Source organism: Somniosus microcephalus, chromosome 4 (assembly GCF_052327205.1).
Source record: "Somniosus microcephalus isolate GS21.2 chromosome 4, FLI_Smic_1.0, whole genome shotgun sequence".
NCBI classification, from domain to species: Eukaryota; Metazoa; Chordata; class Chondrichthyes; order Squaliformes; family Somniosidae; genus Somniosus; species Somniosus microcephalus.
The window spans coordinates 144617-169343 of record NC_140990.1 but is presented as its reverse complement, the minus strand read 5'-3'; the positions used below and the strand labels follow the sequence as shown (position 1 = coordinate 169343).

The 24727-nt window shown below is 47.5% G+C and overlaps 1 protein-coding gene across 3 annotated transcripts in view; it reads left to right on the top strand.

Annotated features, from left to right (window-relative positions):
• The first annotated feature begins 217 nt into the window (after positions 1-217).
• Positions 218-24727, top strand: part of LOC147117928 (uncharacterized) — a 58522-nt gene continuing 34012 nt past the window's right edge. The window contains exons 1-2 of one of the 3 annotated variants that reach the window (XM_085984263.1): positions 218-382; positions 1851-2201. The gene's annotated coding sequence lies outside the window, so the exon portion shown is untranslated. Of the gene's footprint in view, positions 383-1850; positions 2202-24006; positions 24347-24727 lie in introns of those variants that run through there. The other 2 variants (XR_015077885.1, XM_085984262.1) reach the window with 2 other exon arrangements.

The following is a 24727-nucleotide window of genomic DNA, read 5'->3' as shown; positions in this document are numbered from 1 at the left end:
GACCCTGACTTGCCCATTGTTGGGAGTGTGCAGCCCGAGCATGCGCGGTGGCCAGCAAGAGCCCGGGTGCAAGTCCCGCCCACTTGAGTGCGCCGCGATTGGTTGGAGGTCCCACCAGCGCCCGGCTCGGTCATCCGATTCCGCCCCCTCCCTCCCCGATGGCTATTGGTTGGAGCTCACGTCAATCAGGCGGGGCGGATGGGATCACGTGATCCTCAGCGCACTGCGCGGCCGACACCGGCGCCATCTTGGTTAGGAGGGGCTGAACATGTCCGGACTCTCAGCTCCGTATTTTCCTTTATTTATCAACGCTTTTCGCCCCCCGACCCACCTTGCTTACTTTACCGCGCCCCCTGCTTTCCGCTCCAATCGATGAAATCGGGTAAAACTCGAGTCTTTACGCCGGCGCGGTTAACGCGCTCCCCACCCCCCTCCCACTCTGGCGCGTGCGAGAGCATGTTTCACGGGATAGAGCGGTTTCCGAAGCGCGAGGGATTTTGGGATTGTGAGGCCGCCATTCCAACAACAACAACAACAACTGGGGATTTTTGACTGTGCCTCTAACCGAGTTAGAAACGTCCCGAGGCGCCCCACAGCAGCGCGAATCAGACGGAAATTTGACGCACGGGCTCAGCGGGCAGCAGTCTCGCCTGTTGAGTCAGAAGGTTGTGAGTTTAAGTCTCACACCAGAGACATGAGCACAAAAATCTAGGCTGACACACGCATGCAGTGCTGAGGAATGCTGTACTGTTGGAGGGGCAGTACTGAGGGAGCGCCGCACTGTCGGAGGGGCAGTACAGAGGAATGCTGCACTGTCGGAGGGGCAGTACTGAGGGAGCGCTGCACTGTCGGAGGGGCAGTACTGAGGGAGCGCCGCACTGCCTGAGGGGCAGTACTGAGGGAGCGCTGCACTGTCGGAGGGGCAGTACAGAGGAAGCACCGCACTGTTGGAGGGGCAGTACTGAGGAATGCTGCACTATCAGAGGGGCAGTACTGAGGGAGCGCTGAACTGTCAGAGGGTCAGTACTGAGGGAGCGCTGCACTGTCGGAGGGGCAGTACTGAGGGAGCGCCGCACTGCCTGAGGGGCAGTACTGAGGGAGCGCTGCACTGTCGGAGGGGCAGTACAGAGGAAGCACCGCACTGTCGGAGGGGCAGTACTGAAGAATGCTGCACTATCAGAGGGGCAGTACTGAGGGAGCGCTGAACTGTCGGAGGGTCAGTACTGAGGGAGCGCTGCACTGTCGAAGGGACAGTACTGAGGGAGCGCTGCACTGTTGGGGGGTCACTACCGAGGGAATGATGCACTGTCGGAGGGGCAGTACTGAGCACTGCACTATCGGAGGGACAGCACTGAGTGAGTGCTGCACTGTTGGAGGGTCACTACCGAGGGAATGCTGCACTGTCGGAGGGACAGTACTGAGGGAGTGCTGCACTGTGGGGCAGTACTGAGAGAGCGCTACACTGTTGGAGGGGCAGGGCTGAGGGAGTGCTGCACTGCGGGGCAGTACTGAGAGAGCGCTACACTGTTGGAGGGGCAGGGCTGAGGGAGTGCCGCACTGTCGGAGGGGCAGTACTGCGGGAGCACTACACTGTTGGAGGGGCAATACTGAGGGAGCGCCGCACTGTCGGAGGGGCGGTACTGAGGGAGCGCCGCACTGTCGGAGGGGCAATACTAGGCTGGGGAGTCAATTGAAAATGTCAAAACTTAATTGATTTTTGTTGGGTAAGGGTATTAAATGTTATGGAACCAAGGCGGGTAAATATGGTTAAGATACAGATGGGCCAGGATCAAATTGAATCCCCCTGTTCCTCACACTCCCTCTTACCCCTTTCTACACTCCTTTTACAGGGTTTTAGAAGTGGAGCATTTACAGACAGGAAACTCAGACCAAACATCACGTCAGTATCAGACAGAGTTGCTGGATTCATCAGGACCTGAATATCATCGGCCTTTGCACATGGAAGGAGAGAGCAGCGATCGCAGCGCAGACAAACCACACATATGTTCCGTGTGTGGGAAGGAATTCACCTGTTAATCCCAATGTTGACCTACCAGTGAGTTCACACTGACTAGAGCTTCAACTGCTCGGGGAGAGCTTTGATAGAGGAGTTCCAAATCATGTACATATTCGATAGAGTAAATAAGGAGAAACTGTTTCCAGTGGCAGAAGAGTCGGTAACCAGAGGACACAAATTGAAGGTGGGTCTCCTTACCTAGAGATAAGTGGTTCATTCTCAGACTGGCAATCAGTAACTAGTGGTGTTCCGCAGGGGTCAGTGCTGGGTCCCCAACTCTTTACAATCTATATTAACGATTTGGAGGAGGGGACCGAGTGTAACATATCAAAGTTTGCAGATGATACTAAGATGGGAGGGAAAGTAGTGAGTGAGGAGGACATAAAAAACCTGCAAGGGGACATAGACAGGCTAAGTAAGTGGGCAGAGATTTGGCAGATGGAATACAATACTGGAAAGTGTGAGGTTATGCACTTTGGCAGGAAAAATCGTAGAGCAAGTTATTATCTTAATGGCAAGAAACTGGAAAGTACTGAAGTACAAAGGGATCTGGGGGTCCTGGTGCACGAAACTCAAAAGGTTAGTATGCAGGTGCAGCAAGTGATTAAGAAGGCCAATGGAATGTTGGCTTTCATTGCGAGGGGGATAGAATATAAAAATAGGGAGGTATTGCTTCAGTTGTACAAGGTATTGGTGAGACCGCACCTGGAATACTGCGTACAGTTTTGGTGTCCATACTTAAGAAAAGACATACTTGCTCTCGAGTCAGTACAAAGAAGGTTCACTCGGTTAATCCCGGGGATGAGGGGATGGACATATGAGGAGAGGTTGAGTAGATTGGGACTCTACTCATTGGAGTTCAGAAGAATGAGAGGCGATCTTATTGAAACATATAAGATTGTGAAAGGGTTGGATCGGGTGGATGCGGGGAGGATGTTCCCGACGATGGGTGAAACTAGAACTAGGGGGCATAGTCTTAGAATAAGGGGCTGCTCTTTCAAAACTGAGGTGAGGAGGAACTACTTCACTCAGAGGGTGGTAGGTCCATGGAATATGCTGCCCCAAAAAGCTGTAGAAGCTGCATCATTACATAAATTTAAAACAGAAATAGACAGTTTCCTAGAAGTAAAGGGAATTAAGGGTTACGGGGAGTGGGCAGGAATTTGGACATGAGTCTAGGTTCGGATCGGACACGGCCCTGTGGGTAGCGGAGCGGGCCCAGGGGCCGTGTAGCCTGATCCTGCTCCTATTTCGTGTGTCTAATTCTGTTAGATTCAGGAGATGGTTCTGTGATAGTAGATTAGCGGTTAGGATCAGATCAGCCATGATCTTATTGAATGGCGGAGCAGGCTCGAGGGGCCGATTGGCCTACTCCTGCTCCTATTTCTTATGTTCTTATACTTGCCTTAGAGGCGATGCAACGAAGGTTCACTAGATTGATTCCTGGGTTGAGAAGGTTGTCCTATGAGGAGAGATTGGGTCGATTGGACCTATATTCTCTAGAGTTTAGAAGAATGAGAGGTGATCTCATTGAAACCTATAAAATTCTTACAGGGCTTGGCAGACTAGATGCAGGGAGGATGTTTCCCCCTGGCTGGGGAGTCCAGAACCAGGGGTCACAGTCTCAGAATAAGGGGTCGGCCATTTAGGACTGAGAGGAGGAGGAATTTCTTCACTCAGAGGGTGGTGAATCTTTGGAATTCTCTGCCCCAGAGGGCTGTGGAGGCTCAGTCGTTGAGTATATTCAAGGCAGAGATCGATAGATTTTTGGTCTCTGGGGGAATCGAGGGATATGGAGATCGGGCGGGAAAGTGGAGTTGAGGTCGAAGATCAGCCATGATCTTATTGAATAGAGGAGCAGGCTCGAGGGGCCGTATGGCCCACTCCTGCTCCTTGTGCTCCCCGGCGTCTTGCTTTTTGAAAGTTACTATTGAATCTGCTTCCACCGCCCTTTCAGGCAGCGCATTCCAGATCACAACAACTTGCTGCGTAAATAAAATTCTCCTCACCTCCCCTTTCGCTCTACTTTTTCCAGTCGCTTTAAATCCGTGCCCTCTGGTTACCGACCCTCTTGCCATTGGAAACAGTTTCTCCTTATTTTCACCATCCTGATATTTAAACTCCTCCTTCAAATCTCCCCTGAACCTTCTCTGCTCGAAGGAGAGCTATTTGATGACTTGTCGGGGCTGCAGTGTCCCTTTAAACATAGAAGATAGGAGTAGGAGTAGGCCATTCGGCCCCTCGAGCCTGCTCCGCCATTCAATGAGATCATGGCTGATCATCCAAATTCAGTACCCGGTCCCTGCCTTCTCCCCATATCCCTTGATCCCTTTAGCCTTAGGAAATATATCCAACTCCTTCTTGAATATATTTAATGAATTGGCCTCCACCGCCCTCTGTGGCAGAGAATTCCACAGGTTCACCACTCTCTGGGTGAAGAAATTCCTCCTCATCTCTGTCCTAAATGGCTTACCCCTTATCTTTAGACTGTGACGCCTGGTTCTGGACTCCCCGGCCATCGGGAACATCCTTCCTGCATCTAGTCTGTCCAGGCCTGACAGAATTTTATAGGTTTCGATGAGATCTCCTCTCAATTAAGAAATTATTTTCTGATAAAATAATTAGCTTTTGGCATCACTTGTGGGCGGAGTTCAAAACTAGGGGCCATAAATATAAGATAATCACTAACAAATCCGCAGAGAATTTCAGGCGAAGCTCCTTTACTCAGAGAGTCTTCTTTCTTCTTAGGCAGTCCCTCGTAACTGAGGATGACTTGCTTCCACATTAAAAATGTGTTCTCAGGTGACTGATGAGTCCAATGCGGGACCTACAGTCTCTGTCACAGGTGGGGAAGACGATGATTGAAGAGCCGGGTGGGTGGGGTGCTTGGGTTGACATGCGCTCCTTCCGCTGCTTGCGCTTGGCTTCCGCTTGCTCCCGGCGAAGAGACTCGAGGTGTTCGGCTCCTTCCCGGATGCTTCTCCACTTTGTGCAGTCTTGGACCAGGGATTCCCAGGTGTCGGTGGGGATGTTACACTTTTTCAAGGAGGCTTTGAGGGTGTCCTTGATGTGTTTCCTCTGCCCACCTGGGGCTCTCTTGCCGTGCTGGAGCTCCGAGCAGAGCGCTTGTTTTGGGAGTCTCGTATCGGGCATGCGGACAATGTGACCCGTCCATCGGAGCTGATCGAGCGTGGTCAGAGCTTCGATGCTGGGGATGTTGGCCTGAGCGAGAACACCGACGTTGGTGCGCCTATCCTGCCAATGGATTTGCAGGATCTTGCGGAGGCAGCGTTGGTGGTACCTCTCCAGTGCTTTGTGGTGCCTGCTGTACACGGTCCATGTCTCTGAGGCATACAGGAGGACGGGTATCACTGCTGTGCTGTAGACCATGAGCTTAGTGCCGGGTTTGAGGTCCTGGTCTTCAAACACTCTCTTCCTCAGACGACCGAAGGCTGCACTGGCACACTGGTGGGAATGTGGATCTGGCTAACACAAGGAGTAGTTGAGGCGACTAGCATCGATACATTTAAGGGAACGTTAGATAAATACATGAGGGAGAACTGAAATCCATGCCTTTGTTACCTCTAGACTTGACTATTCCAACGCACTCCTGGCTGGCCTCCCACGTGTTACCCTACGTAAACTTGAGGTCATCCAAAACTCGGCTGCCCATGTCCTAACTCGCACCAAGTCCCGTTCACCCATCACCCCCGTGCTCGCTGACCTACATTGACTCCCGGTTAAGCAACGCCTCGATTTTAAAATTCTCATCCTTGTTTTCAAATTTGAATTTGTTCATCCCTGTTTGGCAAAAAAATAAAACAAAAATAAAACTCAACTGTGGCTAACAATTAGGGATAGCATAAGATCCAAGGAGAGGACATATAAATTGGCCAGAAAAGCAGTAAACCTGAGGATTGGGAGCAGTTTAGGATTCAGCAAATGAGGACAAAGGTATTAATTAAGAGGGGGAAAATAGAGTATGAGAGTAAGCTTGCAGGGAACATAAAAACTGACTGTAAAAGCTTCTATAGATATGTGAAGAGAAAAAGATTGGTGAAGTCAAGCGTAGGTCCCTTGCAGTCAGAATCAGGGGAATTTATAATGGGGAACAAAGAAATGGCAGACCAATTAAATACATACTTTGGTTCAGTCTTCACAAAGGAGGACACAAATAACCTCCCAGAGATGTCGGGGAACATAAGGTCCAATGAAAGGGAGGAACTGAAAGAAATCAGTATTTGTAGGGAAATGGTGTTAGGGAAATTGATGGGATTGAAGGCCGATAAATCCCCAGGGCCTGATAATCTGCATCTTAGGGTACTTAAGGAAGTGGCCCTAGAAATAGTAGATGCATTGCTGGTCATCTTCCAAAATTCTATAGACTCTGGAACTGTTCCCATGGATTGGAAGGCAGCTAATGTTACCCCACTATTCAAAAAAGGTGGTAGAGAGAAAACAGGGAATTACAGACCGGTAAGCCTGACATCGGTAGTGGGGAAAATGCTAGAGTCCATTATAAAGGATGTAATAGCAGCGCACTTGGAAAACAATGACAGGATCGGACAAAGTCAACATGGATTTAACTGGTAGAATAGATAAGGAAGAACCAGTGGATGTAGTGTATTTGGACTTTCAGAAGGCTTTCGATAAGGTCCCGCATAAGAGATTAGCATGTAAAGTTAAGGCACATGGGATTGGGGGCAAGGTACTGACTTGGATAAAGAACTGGTTGGCAGACAGGAAGCAAAGAGTTGGAATAAACGGCTCTTTTTCCGAGTGGCAGGCAGTGACTAGTGGGGTACCGCAGGGATCAGTCCTGGGACACCCAGCTATTCACAATATATATTAATGATCTAGACGAGGGAACTAGATGTAATAGCTCCAAGTTTACAGACGACACAAAGCTGGGTGGGTGTGTGTGCTGTGAGGAGGATGCCGAGAAACTCCAGTATGATTTGGACAGGTTGGGTGATTGGGCAGAAGCATGGCAGATGCAGTATACTGTGGATAAATGCGAGGTTACCCACTTTGGTGGCAAAAACAGGTGTCGCAGATTATTATCTGAATGGCAATAGATTGGGAGAAGGGGAAGTGCAACGAGACCTGGGTGTCCTTGTGCACCAGTCGCTGAAGGTAAGCATGCAGGTGCAGCAGGTGGTTAAGAAGGCAAATGGTATGTTGGCCTTCGTAGTGAGAGGGTTCGAGTACAGGAACAAGGATGTCTTGCTGCAGTTGTACAGGGCCTTGGTGAGACCACAGCTTGAGTATTGTGTGCAGTTTTGGTCGCCTTACCTGAGGAAGGATGTTCTTGCCATGGAGGGAGTGCAGCGAAGATTCACCAGGCTGATACCTGGGATGGCAGGAATAACGTATGAGAGATTGGGTCGATTAGGCTTATACTCACTGGAGTTTAGAAGATTGAGAGGGGATCTCATTGAAACTTATAAAATTCTAACAGAACTAGACAGACTAGATGCAGGAAGGATGTTCCCGATGGTCGGGGAGTCCAGAACCAGGGGTCACAGTCTAAGGATAAGGGGTAAGCCATTTAGGACAGAGATGAGGAATTTCTTCACCCAGAGAGTGGTGAACCTGCGGAATTCTCTACCACAGAAGGCAGTAGAGGCCAATTCATTAAATATATTCAAGAAAGAGTTGGATATATTTCTTAAGGCTAAAGGGATATGGGGAGAAGGCAGGAACAGGGTACTGAATTTGGATGATCAGCCATGATCTCATTGAATGGCGGAGCAGGCTCGAGGGGCCGAATGGCCTACTCCTGCTCCTATCTTCTATGTTTCTATGAATCAGAGCGGGAGTTGGGGGGAGAGGAAGAGGGATTCGGGGGAACAGGGAATCGGAGGGGGGGAGAGAGAAAGGGGAGGAGAGAGAGGGAATTGGAGGAGAGAGAAAGGGGGGTTGAGAGGGGCAGGGAGAGAGAGGAGGTCAGGAACCTGGTGGGGGTAAAGAGTATGGAAAGCACAGTGGGGATGGGAGAAGAACGTGATCCAGGTCTAAAGTGGGGGGGGGCAGATGAGAGGGTGAATGTGAGCCAGATGTTAAGACGGATCACGTTCTTCCAACCCCACCCCCTTTACACCCGCTCCACGTTCTCCCTCTCCTCCCCCTAGACCTGGTTGATTTCTTGGAAAGCTCGGTGCGTGTGTGGGAAGTGAGATCATTGGACTGAACGAAATCTGGAAGTCCCGACACTGTCACTATTCACTTCATACCCAATAAACCTGTTAACAATCGGTGACCCACACACAATGCCCCATCTATTGCGGGGGTGAGGGGGAGGGAAGGTCAGAAACCTGGGCAGGGGGCGGGGATGGAGGTCAGGAACTTGGGCGGGGGTGGTGAGGAACTCGGGCGGGGGAGGGTCAGGAACTCGGGGGTCAGGAACTCGGGCGGGGGAGGGGGGGTGTCATAAATCGCAACTTCTACAAGAAGTAACTCAGGAAGTACTACTGAACGGCCAGCTGAGGGCGCCGTCCGAGGAGTATAAATACTCGGGCGTGGGCCCACCTTGGCCAGAGACAATCTGGAAACAGGAAGCTAGTGACTACTAACTAGACCTCCATGTTTTTTTGTTACAAGTCGATTAAAGCCTTGCTCTATATACAACCAAGTGTGTAGTGAGTCTTTATTACGCCAGAGGGTCAGTAACTCGAGCGGGGGGCATCAGTAACTTAAGCGGAGGAGGGGGGTCAGTAACTCAGGGAGGGGTGAGGGGGGTCAGTAACTCGGAGCGGGGGAGGTGGGGTCAGTAACTCGGAGCGGGGGAGGGGGGGTCAGTAACTCGGAGCGGGGGAGGGGGGGGTCAGTAACTCAGTGGGGGGAGGTCAGTAACTCAAGGACTAGACAGACTAGATGCAGGAAAGATGTTCCCGATGGTCGGGGAGTCCAGAACCAGGGGTCACAGTCTAAGGATAAGGGGTAAGCCATTTAGGACAGAGATGAGGAGGAATTTCTTCACCCAGAGAGTGGTGAACCTGTGGAATTCTCTACCACAGAGGGCGGTGGAAGCCAATTCATTAAATATATTCAAGAAGGAGTTGGATATATTTCTTAAGGCTAAAGGGATCAAGGGATATGGGGAGAAGGCAGGGACAGGGTACTGAATTTGGATGATCAGCCATGATCTCATTGAATGGCGGAGCGGGCTCGAGGGGCCGAATGGCCTACTCCTCCTATCTTCTATGTCGTTGATTACATTGCTGAGTTCTGTGGCAGTTACAAATTTTGAAATTGTGCCCTCTATATCCAAGTCCAGGTCATTAATATATAATCAAAAAGAGCAGTGCTCCTAATATCGACCCGTGGGGAACATAGAAACATAGACGATAGGAGCAGGAGTAGGCCATTCGGCCCCTCGAGCCTGCTCCACCATTCAATGAGATCATGGCTGATCATCCAAATTCAGTACCCTGTCCCTGCCTTCTCCCCATATCCCTTGATCCCTTTAGCCTTAAGAAATATATCCAACTCTTTCTTGAATATATTTAATGAACTGGCCTCCACCGCCCTCTGTGGTAGAGAATTCCACAGGTTCACCACTCTCTGGGTGAAGAAATTCCTCCTCATTTCAGTCCTAAATGACTTACCCCTTATCCTTAGACTGTGACCCCTGGTTCTGGGCTCCCCGGCCATCGGGAACATCCTTCCTGCATCTAGTCTGTCCAGGCCTGACAGAATTTTATAGGTCTCGATGAGATCCCCTCTCAATCTTCTAAACTCCAGCGAGTATAAGCCCAATCTCTCCTCATACGTCATTCCTGCCATCCCAGGTATCAGCCTGGTGAATCTTCGCTGCACTCCCTCCATGGCAAGAACGTCCTTCCTCAGATAAGGCCACCAAAACTGCACACAATACTCAAGGTGTGGTCTCACCAAGGCCCTCTACAACTGTAGCAAGACATCCTTGTTCCTGTACGTGAACCCTCTTGCTACGAAGGCCAGCACACCATGTATACTTCAACAACAACAACCTGCATTTATATAGCGCCTTTAATGTAGTATCATCTCCCAAGACGCTTCACAGGAGCGATTATCAAACAAAATTTGACACCGAGCCACATAATATTAGGGCAGGCCTTGGTCCAAGAGGTTTTTTTTATTCGTTGATGTGATGTGGGCGCCGCTGGCGAGGCCAGAATTTACTGCCCATCCCTAGTTGCCGTCGAGAAGGTGATGGTGGGCCGCCGTGGTGACTACACCAAACATGGACAAAAGAGCTGAACTCAAGAGGTGAAGTGAGAGTGACTGCCCTTGACATCAAGGCAGCATTTGATCGAGTGTGGCATCAAGGAGCCCTAGCAAAACTGAAGTCAATGGGAATCGAGGGGAAAACTCTCCATTGGTTGGAATCATACCTAGCACAAAGGAAGTTGGCTGTGGTTGTTGGAGGTCATTCATCTCAATCACATGACATCACTGCCGGAGTTCCTCAGGGCAGTGTCCTAGGCCCAACCATCTTCAGCTGTTTCATCAATGACCTTCCCTCCATCATAAGGTCAGAAGTGGGGATGTTCGCTGATGATTGCACACTGTTCAGCGCCATTCGAGACTCGTCAGATACTGACGCAGTCCGTGTCCATATGCAGCAAGACCTGGACAACATTCAGACTTGGGCTGACAAGTGGCAAGTAACATTCGCACCACACAAGTGCCAGGCATGACCATCTCCAACAAGCAAGACTCTAACCATCTCCCCTTGACATTCAGTGGCATTACCATCGCTGAATCCCCCACTATCAACATCCTGGGGGTTACCATTGATCTGAAACTGAACTGGACCAGTGTGGTGATTATTCTTTATGTTTAGTAAGAAGTATTGTGATTGGTTGTTTGTTTCCTGCCTTGGGATATATGCTGTAATCTCATTGGTAGTTGATGTCATGTGATTTGTGGTGGCCATCTTAAATTCAGTTCTTTCCAGCCTTTAGTTGGGACTGGGTGTTGAAGATGTGCTACAGGATTTTTAAGTTAATAATGCCTAGATTAGAAAGGCAAATCTATTCTTTATTTCAATTTATTAACTTTATGTCAGAATGGAGCGATATCTTCAACCAGAACGATTCAATGCTGACCCTAATTCTGCAGGAGTGGATGATAAATGGAAACACTGGTATTGTACATTTAAAAACTTTTTGGGCGTGTTGGATCAAGAGTCTCTAAATAAGCTGAATATGCTGATCAACTACATTGCTCCGGATGTGTATAAGTATATTTTGGACTGTAAAACTTACAAAGTGGCTATTTCTACATTGGAAAAGATTTTTGTTAAACCAAAGAATGAGGTATTTGCACGTCACCTTCGATCTGCCCGTAGGCAGCAGGTGGGAGAATCTTTGGATACTTATTTACAAGCACTTCGGTGCCTTAGTGTTAACTGTAATTATAAGGCCGTGACGGCTGAAGAATATAAGGAAGAATCGGTACGGGATGCTTCTATTAATGGATTACTGTCTAGATCAATTCGTCAGCGGTTGTTAGAAAATAAGACTTTGGATCTTAAGAGTGCTTTTGAGCAAGCTTCTACATTGGATGTGGCTCAGAGAAGTTCGGATTCTTATGCTCTTTTTAATCGGCCTGTGACTGGTTTCGGCAGTTCCGGATGAAAAGGAATTATGTGGACTTAATAGGAGTGGTTTACTAGATTCTGAAACAGTTTCTACTTCAGCGGCTGTTGCCTCTAGGATTCAGAAGTGTTATTTTTGTGGGAACGTCTGGCACCCTCGTCTGAAGTGTCCTGCTCGGGAGGCTGTGTGTAGTAAATGCGGCAAGAGAGGTCATTACGCACGTGTGTGTAAATCATCAGGTTCAATTACCTCCTCTGTGACTATTCAGCCTTTAGATAGGGCGTTTATTGCATCAATTTCTGCTGCATTTGCTCATGGCCTAAACAAAGCTATAGTTACGGCCCAAGTTAATGGGTTGGAAGTGAAGGCCCTTATAGATACGGGCAGTACTGAGAGTTTTATAAGTCTTCAGTTTGCAAAGGAGAAGCATTTGAAAATTTCGCCTGTTTCCTATCAGGTGTGTATGGCTCAGACGACTCTCACTTCACAAGTAGCTGGTTGTTGCCTTGTGAAATTGATTCTTCTAGGTAATACGTATACTGATATGCGCCTATCTGTTTTGCCTAATCTCTGTGCGGATATTTTGATTGGACATGATGTGCTTCAGTTACACGAGTCTCTTAGTCTTTCATTTGGAGGGACTAAGCCACCTTTATCTATTTGTGGATTAACCTCTTTATCCATTTCTCCATTATCACTTTTTTCCAATTTGATGCCGGATTGTAAGCCAATTGCTACCAAGTCAAGAAGGTATAGCAGTCAGGATAGAGAATTTATTAGTTCTGAAGTTCAACGTCTCTTATTGGAAGGAATCATTGAACCTAGTTGTTCGCCTTGGCGGGCACAGGTAGTTGTCACGACTAACGAGAGACATAAGAAACAAATGGTGATAGATTATTCCCAAACTATTAATAGGTATACTCAATTAGATGCATACCCTTTGCCTAAGATTGATGAGCTTATCAATAAAGTATCTCAGTATAAGGTTTTTAGCACTATTGACTTAAAGAGTGCTTATCATCAGATTCCTATTGTTAAGAAGGATCAACCATATACGGCCTTTGAGGCTGGTGGAAAGCTGTATCAGTTTTGCCGAATACCATTTGGTGTTACTAATGGTGTTGCTTGTTTTCAACGGGCAATGGATGCTTTTATAAGTGATAACTCCCTCTCTGACACCTTTTCATATTTAGATGACATCACGGTGTGTGACAAATCAAGGGTGGAGCATGATTCTAATTTAGAAAGATTCCTTCAAGCTGCGGAAAAAGTTGGTTTAACTTTCAATAAAGAGAAGTGTACCTATTCGACCACTGAGGTAAATCTACTGGGGTACATTATCTCGGGAAACAAGATTAAACCAGACCCAGAACATCTGCGACCATTGATTGATTTACCTTGTCCTACTAATTCTAAGGCTTTGCAACGAGTTGTTGGACTGTTTTCTTACTATTCTAATTGGATTGCAAATTTTTCACAGAAGATCCGGCCTCTTATTCGGGTTACGACATATCCTCTATCATGGGAGGCCAGGACGTGTTTTGATAATTTTAAAAAGGATATCCTTGGAGCAGTTGTGCATTCTATTGATGAGCAGGTTCCTTTTGTGATTGAGACGGACGCTTCTGATTTTGCAATTGGGGCTACTCTGAACCAAAATGGAAGACCTGTGGCCTTTTTCTCACGTACCTTGAACAATAGTGAAAAAAGGCATTCTTCAATAGAGAAAGAGGCGTATGCAATAGTAGAAGCACTGCGTAAATGGAGACATTATTTATCGGGGCAACATTTTACGTTGGTAACTGATCAAAAGTCTGTGTCCTTTTATGTTTGATGTCAAACATTTTGGAAAGATTAAGAATGATAAAATAATGAGGTGGAGGATTGAGTTGGCATGTTACCATTTTGATATAGTTTATCGTCCGGGGAAGGATAATGTTGCTGCTGATGCGCTGTCGAGGGCTTATTGTTCTGTGATTCACAGAGATACGCTTATTAATCTTCACAATGCCTTATGCCATCCTGGGGTTACGAGGATAATACACTTCGTACGCAGTAAGAATTTGCCCTTTTCAGTTGAAGACGTCAAGCGGATGACTTCATCATGTTCTGTCTGTGCTCGGTGTAAACCGAATTTCTTTAAGCCTCAACGAGCTCATCTTATAAAGGCTACTTCTCCTTTTGAACGTTTGAGCGTCGATTTTAAGGGGCCTCTTCCTTCAACTACTCAAAACCGATATATATTTACTGTTGTGGATGAGTTTTCAAGGTTCCCTTTTGCTTTTCCTTGCGCAGATGTATCAGCTGCTACAGTTATCAAATGTCTGACTCAACTTTTTGTCATCTTTGGGATGCCTGCGTATATCCATTCTGATCAGGGAAGTTCTTTTATGTCTTCCCAGTTGAAGGAATACCTTCAGAGTCGGGGAATTTCTACTAGCAGAACTACCCCGTATAATCCCCAGGGTAATGGACAGTGCGAACGATACAATGGGGTGATCTGGAAGGCAGTTATGTTGGCTTTGACATCCCGGAACCTTAAGAATACACAGTGGGAAATGGTACTGCCTGATGCCCTGCATTCCATTAGATCATTGCTTTCAACAGCTACTAATGTGACCCCCCATGAAAGGCTCTTTAACTATCCGCGGAGATCTACTACGGGATATTCGGTACCTTCATGGCTTACTATGCAGGGACCTGTGCTGCTTCGACGCCATGTTAGATTGTCAAAATATAATCCTTTAGTGGAGGAGGTGGAGCTGTTGGAGGCAAATTCCCAATATGCTCATATTCGATTCCAAGATGGGAAAGAAAGTACCGTTTCAATTAAAGACTTGGCTCCTTGTGGTGGCCAGCCCTCTTCTGAGGATATTAACAATAGTCATGATTCAGATAATGTGGATGCTACTACGAATATTTCCAATCCGACTGCAGATAATTATACTTCTATTAGTCAGCCCTCGATGGATGTTCATGACCGTCCCAGTTTACCTCCTGATGGGATTTCTAATCCGGAAACCGTTGAAAATCGGGATATGGATAGCCTTCCTGCAGAAGATACTTCTGTGTCTCCTGGTGTGGGAGGGCAAGGAATTTCACCAAGGTTAAGAAGGTCGACACGAACAAGATATCCGGTCGACCGATTGAAAATGGACTTTTAAATTGATAGTAATGTTTTAAAATTGTTGAAATATATTATATTTTAGTTGAGAGATACTTAATACTTATGTGCAATGTTACTATTTGTTGTTGCTCACTTAGTATTGTGTCATGTTGAATAGTTTTATTTTGTCTGTGCATAGTTTTAGTTGTAAATAATTAATTATAAATTGTAAAGGTTATTTAGGTTGGAGTATATTTTAAAAGGAGGGGTGAATGTGGTGATTATTCTTTATGATTAGTAAGAAGTATTGTGATTGGTTGTTTGTTTCCTGCCTTGGGATATATGCTGTAATCTCATTGGTAGTTGATGTCATGTGATTTGTGGTGGCCATCTTAAATTCAGTTCTTTCCAGCCTTTAGTTGGGACTGGGTGTTGAAGATGTGCTACAGGATTTTTAAGTTAATAAAGCCTAGATTAGAAAGGCAAATCTATTCTTTATTTCAACCAGCCACATAAATACTGTGGCTACAAGAGCAGGCCAGAGGCTGGGAATTCTGCGGCGAGTGTCTCACCTCCTGACTCCCCAAAGCCTTTCCACCATCTACAAGGCACAAGTCAGGAGTGTGATGGAATACTCTCCACTTGCCTGGATGAATGCAGCTCCAACAACACTCAAGAAGCTCGACACCGTTCAGGATAAAGCAGCCCGCTTGATTGGCACTCCATCCACCACCTTCAACATTCACTCCCTCCACCACCGGCGCACTGTGGCTGCAGTGTGTACCATCTACAAGATGCACTGCAGCAACTCGCCAAAGCTCCTTCAACAGCACCTTCCAAACCCGCGACCTCTACCACTTCGAAGGACAAGGGCATCAGACGCATGGGAACATCACCACCTAGAAGTTCCCCTCCAAGCCACACACCATCCTGACTTGGACCTGTATCGCCTTTCCTTCACTGTCGCTGGGCCAAAATCCTGGAACTCCCTTCCTAACAGCATTGTGGGTGTACCTACACCATATGGACTGCAGCGGTTCAAGAAGGCGGCTCACCACCATCTTCTCAAGGGCAATTAGGGATGGGCACTAAATGCAGGCCTAGCCAGCCACGCCCACATCCCATCAATGAATTTTAAAAAAGGTATGAAGGTGGACATACAATGGCTAACATTCAAGGAAATAATGCATAATTTGCAACAAACATATGTTCCTCTAGGGCATAAAAACCCAAAAGGAAAAGTGATCCAACCAAGGCTAACAAAAGAAATTAAAGCTAGTATTAAGTCAAAGGAGGAAGCTTATAAAGTTGCCAGAAAAAGTGTTCAGCCTGAGGATTGGGATCTTTTTAGAAATCAGCAAAGGGGGACCAAGAAATTGATAAAGAAAGGGAAAATGGAACATGAGCACAAACTAGCAGAAAATATAAAAATGGATTGTAAAAGCTTCTATAGGTATGTGAAAAGGAAAAGACTGGCGAAGGTAAATGTAGGTCCTTTACAGTCAGAGACGGGAGAATTTATAATGGGGAATGAGGAAATGGCAGAGAAATTAAATAAATACTTTGTTTCTTTCTTCACAGAGAAAGACAAAAAAACTCCCAGAAATACGAGAACGAGAGTGTGGCGAGAATGAGGAACTTAAAGAAATTATTACTTGTTAAAGAACAGCACTAGCAAAATTAATGGGACTAAAAGTCAATAAATCCCAAGGACCGGATGACCTACATCCTAGGGTTTTGAAAGGTGGCCATTGGGATAGTGGACGCATTGGCTGTCATCTTCCAAAATTCTATAGCTTCTGGAATGGTTCCTGCAGATTGGAGGATAGCAAATGTAACCCCGCTATTTAAGAAAGGAGGGAGAGAGAAAATGGGGAACTACAGACCTGTTAGCCTCACATCAGTAGTTGGGAAAATGCTGGAATCTATTATAAAGGATGCAATAACTGGGCACTTAGAAACTAATAGTAAGATTGGGCAGAGTCAACCTGGATTTATGAAAGGGAAATCCTGTTTAACAAACCTATTGGAGTTCTTTGAGGATGTAACTAGTGGAGTAGACAAAGGGGAACCGGTAGATGTGTATTTGGATTTTCAGATGCCTTCGATAAGGTCCCACACAAGAGGTTGGTGAACAAAATTAGGGCACATGGAATTGGGGGTAATATACTAGCATGGATTGAGAATTGGTTAACAGACAGAAAACAAAGAGTAGGGATAAACGGATCTTTTTCAGGATGGCAGGCTGTGACTAGTGGGGTACCGCAAGGATCGGTGCTTGGGCCCCAGCTATTCACAATCTAGATCAATGATTTGGATTAGGGGACTACATGTAACATTTCCAAATTTGCTGACGATACAAAGCTAGGTGGCAGTGTCAGTTGTGAAGAGGCTTCAAGGAGATCTCGACAGGCTCAGTGAGTGGGCGAGAACATGGCGGATGGAATATAATGTGGATAAATGTGAAGTTATCCACTTTGGTAGAAAAAACGGAAAGGCAAGTATTTCCTGATTGGCGAAAGATTGGGGAATGCAGATAGATGCTCAAAGGGACCTGGGTGTCCTTGTACTTGAGTCACTGAAAATGAATGTGCAGGTGCAGCAAGCCATTAGGAAGGCAAATGGTATGCTGGCCTTCATTACAAGAGGATTTGAGTACAGGAGTAAAGAAGTCTTACTCCAATTATATAGGGCCTTGGTGAGACCACACCTGGAGTACTGTGTACAATTTTGGTCTCCTTACCTAAGGAAGGATATACTTGCCATAGAGGGAGTGCAACGAAGGTTCACGAGATTGATTCCTGGGATGGCGGGACTGTCGTATGAGAAGAGATTGAGTAAACTAGGCCTGTATTCTCTTGAATTCAGAAGAATGAGAGGGGATCTCATTGAAGCATACAAAATTATTACAGAGCTTGATAGGGTGGATGCTGGGAGAATGTTTCCCTTGGCTGGGAAGTCTAGAACCAGGGGCCACAGCCTCAGGATAAAGGGTAGGCCATTCAGGACTGAGATGAGAAGAAATTTCTTCACACAGAGGGTGGTGAATCTTTGGAATTCTCTACCCCAGAGGGCTGTGGAGGCTCAGTCATTGGGTATATTCAAAACCGAAGTCGATAGATTTCTGAATAGTAAGGGCATCAAGGGATATAGCGATAGGGCCGGTGAATGGAGTTGAGGTAGAAGATCGGCCATGATCTCATTGAATGGCGGAGCAGGCTCGAAGGGCCGAATGGCCGACTCCTGCTCCTATTACTTATGTTCTTGAACTGCTGCAGTCTGTGTGGTGAAGGTGCTCCCACAGTGCTTTTAGGGAGGGAGTTCCAGGATTTTGACCCAGCGATGATGAAGGATCGGCGATATACTTCCAAGTCAGGGTGGTGTGTGACTTGGAGGGGTTAGTTGGAGGTGGTGGTGTTCCCATGCGCCTGCTGCCCTTGTCCTTCTGGCTGGTGGAGGTCGCCGGTTTGGGAGGTGCTGCAGTGCAGGTTTTAAGGAGCATCTTAAAGGAGAGGCGGAGAGGGTTAGGGAGGGACTTCCAGAGCTTAGGGCCCAGGCAGCTGAAGCCACGGCCAGCAGTGGTGGGGCGAAGAAAATCAGGGATGCTCAAGAGGCCAGAGTTGGAGGAGCGTAGAGATCTCAGTGTGTTGTGGGGGCTGGAGGAGATTACAGAGATAGGGAGGAACGAGGGCAATGGAGGGATTTGAAGAGGAGGATGAGAATTTTAAAATCGAGGCGTTGCTGGACCGGAAGCCAATGTAGGTCAGCGAGCACAGGGGGTGATGGAACAAGGGTCAGCAGAGTTTTGGACGAGCTGATGGTTACGGAGGGTGTGACGTTGGGAGTGCATTGTGTTGTATGAACGCATTAAAGCATAGAATCAGGCAGACAGGCTTATAACTACGATGTTCTCTTTATTGTGTAAAATGGCTGACTGCCGTTTTCCCGGGTAATTCCCATGATGCAATGCACATTACATTACCGTATTTACTGGTGTCAAACTCGCACATTACATTACCGTATTGACTGGTGTCAAACTCGCAATCAATACACGACACCCCCCTTTTCCTTGGAAACAAACTTGCAGTTTACAAACAGTTGCTTACAATAACTCTGCATAACTTACTTGATTTATAAACTTTTTACAAACTTGTGTATTACCACACAACTAAATAATTCCCAGGTTTAAACATTTAACATCACCCATGCAGTTCTCGCACAGTTTATGTTGTGACATAATCAGACATTCTTTGGGGTTTTCTTTTAACCCTTTGAGGTCTGGCTGTATTGGGTATGTCTGACATGTTGGTGTCAGTGGGTATTGCCTGTGTCACAGTGGTATGTGTGTCAGGGTCTACTATACTGTCCTCAGCCCCTTGTGTTTCCTCCTGCTCATGGAGTGTCTCCTTTGGTCCATTGGTTCTGTATTTCTTCACAAACGTAGTGTTTCTCGAGTAGCGTGCTCCGTCTGGAGATTCTACTACTACTTGACTCCCTGTTTTACTCAAAGCTTTGTGGGGTGTGGCATTAAAAGGAGTGGTGAACTTGTCCACTTTGTCCTGCCATACCAGCACCGTGTCACCAACTTCCACCTCTGAGTATTGTGTTCTCCGCTGTTCATCTGCGTACAGTTTGGACTTGCCTTTTTGTTCTGCGTCCCGGTCACGTACTTCCATGTCTGCATGCGACTCTGTGATGTCTGGCAGCTTTCCTCTCATTTTCCGTTTAAAGAGCAGCCCTGCCGTGCTCTTTCCTGTCGTGGCATGGTCAATGCTCCTGTACACAGTCACATATTTTCTAAGTTCACCTTTCCAATCTAGTCCTTCTGACTGAGCAATTCTGATTCTCTTCATCAGCGATGCATTCTGGCGCTCGACTTCTCCGTTAGCCTGAGCCCATTTTGCTGTCGTTTTCAGGTGTTTGATCCCGTTGTTCTCACAGTATTCTTTGAATAATTCAGATCTGAATTGGAGACCATTATCAGATTTGCAGGTGATTGGCAAACCATGATGGCTGAAGATTGACTCTAAACTATCAATAACCTTCTCTGTTGTTGTGGAGGTCATGATGTCGTATTCATAGTAGCGACTATAATAATCAACTACCACAAAAATGGAGTGGTTGGATGGCAAGGGTCCCAGTAAGTCTATAGCTACATCCTGCCAGGGGCCCTCCGGTAATGGTGTTGGTCTCAACGGTTCAGGTGGGTCGGGTCTGGCTACTATCTGACAGCCGTGGCACACTTTACAGTGTTTTTCAGCTGCCTTGTCCATGCCAGGCCACCAAACCTTGGTTCTGAGATGTTGCTTTGTTCCAACTATTCCCAAGTGTCCTTCATGTGCTAACACCAGGGCTTGTGTGTGTAACACTGTGGGCAGCAGGATGCGTGTTCCCCGAAGAACTAGGTACCCCACTACGCACAGCTCGTTTGCAATTGCTGCATAAGCTTTACAGTTCTCAAAATGTCCGTTTGTGATTGCCTTCCGTACCTCAATCAGCTCTGGGTCGGTAGCAGAGGCTTCCTCCACCTCTCTAGTAGTGAGTGCTTTTGGTGTCGCACTCACAGCTACAAATCTCACATACTCATCTGAGCCATGAGAATGTCTCTCCTGTTTTGCTGTCTCCCCCAGCAATCGTGACAGTGGGTCTGCAATGTTTTGCTTGCCTGGAATGTGTATCACCTTAAAATCATACGGCTGTAATCTAAGTACCCATCTCTCTATACGGGCACGGGGTTTAGAGTGTGGGCGGTATATCACTTGTAATGGCTTATGGTCAGTTACCAAGTTAAATTTTCGGCCATACACATATGGATGCAGCCTCTCACAAGCCCATACAAGAGCTAAGGCCTCTCTCTCTGTTTGAGAGTATTTCCTCTCACAGTCTGTTAAACTATGACTAACATAGCATATTGGCACCTCTTGTCCCTGTTGGTCCTGAACTAGTACTGCGCCTAAACCTACAGGACTGGCATCTGCTATCACCTTGGTTGGTGCGTCCTTATCAAAATATGCTAAAGTGCCGGCTCTGGCCAACTCTTCCTTGAGTGCACTGAATGACTGTCTCTGTTGTGATCCAAATTTAAATGGTGTGTCTTTTCTCGTCAGGCGTCGCAGTGGCTCTGATAGCGTTGCGAACTGCGGGATGAATCTGCTACTGTACCCAACGAGTCCCAAGAAACTCCTCACCTCTGTAGCATTCTCTGGTTCCCGAGCTTCTGCCACCGCTCGCACTCTCTCTGCTGTTGGTCCGATGCCCTTTTCAGACAACAGGATTCCCATGAAAATCAATCGGTCCATGTTGAATTGGCACTTCTCTGAGTTTAGTGTCAGTCCACTTTCCATTAGTCTGGTCATGACAGCGTGCAGGCGTCTGTCGTGCCTTTCCTGGTCATGTGCATGCACGATAATGTAGTCTGAGATGTTTTCAACACCCTCTATTCCAGCTAAGGCATTAGCTATCTCGTGCTGATATTGCTCACTAGCTGAAGATACACCAAATATCAGCCTCTTGTACCTGTATACTCCGTTATGTACTGCAAACGTTGTGATTTCTCGTGACTCAGGGGTCAGGTCTAGCTGGTGATAACCCCATTTCAGGTCTAGCTTACTAAACACCGTCGAGCCGTTCATACCTTGGAGTATCTCATCAACGGTGGGGATTGGATATCGTTCCCTCACTATTGCCTGGTTTGCTCGTCTCATGTCTAGGCATAACTTTACATCCTTATCCGCTTTTGGTACAATAACCACAGGATTTACCCATTGGGTGGGACCAGTTACAGGTTCGATAATGTCCATGTCCCTCAATTGTTTTATTTTGGCCTCTACTGCCCCCCTTAAGTTGAATGGTATACGCCTGAGTGGCTGGGCCACAGGCTTCACTTGTGGGTCGATATACAAACTGATCTGTTTTGTGTTCAGCCTTCCTACTCCCTGGAACACCTTTGGATACCGCTGTTCTTGTAGCTGTCTTACATCTACCACAGCTGAGACATCTGCGCCTATTTTTAAAACTCCCAGTTTCATGGCTGTCTCCCTTCCTAGCAACGGCTCTCCATGGCCTTTAACCACAATGAACTCCGCCTGCTCAGTTCTCTTACCTATTGTAATCCCACATGTGAATACACCTTTAACTGACAGTGGTCGGCTAGAAGCATAAGAGAATAACTTTCTCTCTGTCTTAGGGACATGTGACTGACACTTAATGTGTTCTGACTTTAATCCTTCCCATGTATTCTCATCTATCACATTACTAGTTGCACCCGAATCAATTAACATTCTCAGGTTTACTCCCCCTACACAAAAGGTAAGTCTCTCTGTCACGTTATTTCCAGTAACAGCAAATGCAAAGTCATTTCCTCTACATTGTTCACACTGTGTTTCTTTGTGCCCTTTGTGCGGCATACTTTGGAGAAATGATCCTTTCCCTTGCACTTATGACACGTTTGTCCCCGTGCTGGGCATTTTGGATCTCTGCCCATGTGGTCTGTGTGTCCACATCTGTAACATTTCCTTTCGTTCCTATCGCCATTTCCCTTTGGTTTCTCTGTTGAGCTTTTTGCATATTACCCTCTTTTCTGTGTAACACGACAAACAGTATCTGTCTCCGCCTTCTCTGTACATGACATGGCTGACATCTGTTCCTCGACGTTTTCACATTGTGAGGCCAATTGTAACGTGCGGGCGAGCGTTAGACCTTGGCCCTTCCTCTAGCAATTTCCTCCGCACATAGGCTGACGTGCACCTACTCAGGATAGCGTCTCTTATTTGATTATCCGCATCCCCCCCAAAAGCACAGTCTTTAGCAGCCTGCCGCAAGCGAGTAGCAAATTGTTGCACAGTCTCACCTGTCTTCTGGGACAACTTATAAAAAGTCTGGCTAGCAAATGCTGCGTTGACCTGGGGCACGAAGTAGTGATTCAAAGCACTAACCGCCGCAGTGTAGTCTGCTGGCTCTCCTGTGTCCGGTAGAGTTGAAAAGATATCCTGGACATCTGGTCCTGCTAAGTTAGAAGTTACCTGAGGAAGGACGTTCTTGCCATGGAAGGAGTGTAGCGAAGATTCACCAGGCTGATACCTGGGATGGCAGGAATGACGTATGAGGAGAGATTCGGTCGATTGGGCTTATACTCACTGGAGTTTAGAAGATTGAGAGGGGATCTCATCGAAACCTATAAAATTCTGTCAGGCCTGGACAGACTAGATGTAGGAAGGATGTTCCCAATGGTCGGGGAGTCCAGAACCAGGGGTCATAGTCTAAGGATAAGGGGTAAGCCATTTAGGACTGAAATGAGGAGGAATTTCTTCACCCAGAGAGTGGTGAACCTGTGGAATTCTCTGCCACAGAGGGCGGTGGAGGCCAGTTCATGAAATACATTCAAAAAAGAGTTGGATATATTTCTTAAGGCTAAAGGGATCAAGGGATATGGGGAGAAGGCAGGGACAGGGTACTGAATTTGGATGATCAGCCATGATCGCATTGAATGGCGGAGCAGGCTCGAAGAGCCGAATGGCCTACTCCTGCTCCTATCTTCTATGTTTAACGGCAAACTATGTTACAGCTTGCCATAAGCAGAGGGACAACCATTAAACCTAAGAAAAGATTATATACATATTATGAGTGTATATTTATACACTCAGGGATATATCTGTTTATACACTGTATGTATGGATAGATCTGCGTTTATGTGTTCAACCATGAATGTTTTTCGATGCTTTGGTAACATAAGATGTACCTTGTCATTATGCCAATAAAGCAATTTGAATTTGAATTGGAATTTGATAACAAAGGCACATATGAGGGTCTGGAAAAAAAACCATCTGTGTTCCAGTTTGGAGGTCCTTATAGTTTATCTATGAAATGCAAACACTATTCTGTGATTCAATCTCCAATGGCCGACAGGCTTGTTGGCTGAGAGAGGAGTGCGAGCATGCGCGGTGCGGGGAGGATCTGTTGGTACTGAGCATGCGCAGTGCGTTGTGTGTGTGTGTGCTGAACATGCGCAGTGTGGGGCGAGTCTCCGAGTGCCGAACATGCGCAGTGAGGGGTGTGTGTGAGTGTCGAGCATGCGCAGTGCGTTGTGAGGGGTAGTGTGCGTGCCGAGCATGCGCAGTGCGTTGTGAGGTATGTGTGTGTGTGCGCGCGCGCGAGTGCCGAGCATGCGCAGTGTGGGACGAGTCTCCGAGTGCCGAGCATGCGCAGTGAGGGGGGGTGAGTGTCGAGCATGCGCAGTGCGTTGTGAGGGGTGTGTGTGAATGCCGAGCATGCGCAGTGTGGGGCGGGTCTGCGAGTGCTGAGCATGCGCAGAGCGGTTCATCAGCTGCCCGAGCATGCGCAGTGCGAGAGAAAGCCACAGAGACAGAGGCCGCCCGTGGATCAGCTAGCAGCCCCCGTCCCAAAAAAACAACAACTCCGGGGACCAGGAGCAGCGGGGCCGGGGGGCAAACGGCGGCCTTTTATAAACACCGAGCGCGGCGGCAAGAACCGCCATCAGCGGCGCGGCCTCCGGAGAGGGCGTCACGTGGGCAGCGAGCGGCTGTCCGGCAGAACTTTGCGACAGTCTGGCTTCACTTTGCGACAGTCCAGGCCTGTGACCAAGGGGCCGAATTCCCCAGATGCAGCATAAACCCAGAGGTGGGGCCCTGCGACTGCACTCATTGCTGCTGGTACTGTCACTGCCAATGTCCCCCTGATTGAGGAGTCAACCCAGGCTCAGTGGCAGCACTCTGGCTTCTGCATCAGTGGCAGCCTGGATTGGGTTTCTCAAAATCAGGACTGCAGGGTTCTCCAATCCAACCCAAAATCCAGGCCAACACTTCCAGTACTGAGGGAGCGCCGCACTGTGGGAGGGGCAGTACTGAGGGAGCTCCGCACTGTCGGAGGGGCAGTGCTGAGGGAGCGCCGCACTGTCGGAGGGGCAGTGCTGAGGGAGCGCCGCACTGTCGGAGGGGCAGTGCTGAGGGAGCGCCGCACTGTCGGAGGGGCAGTACTGAGGGAGCGCCGCACTGTCGGAGG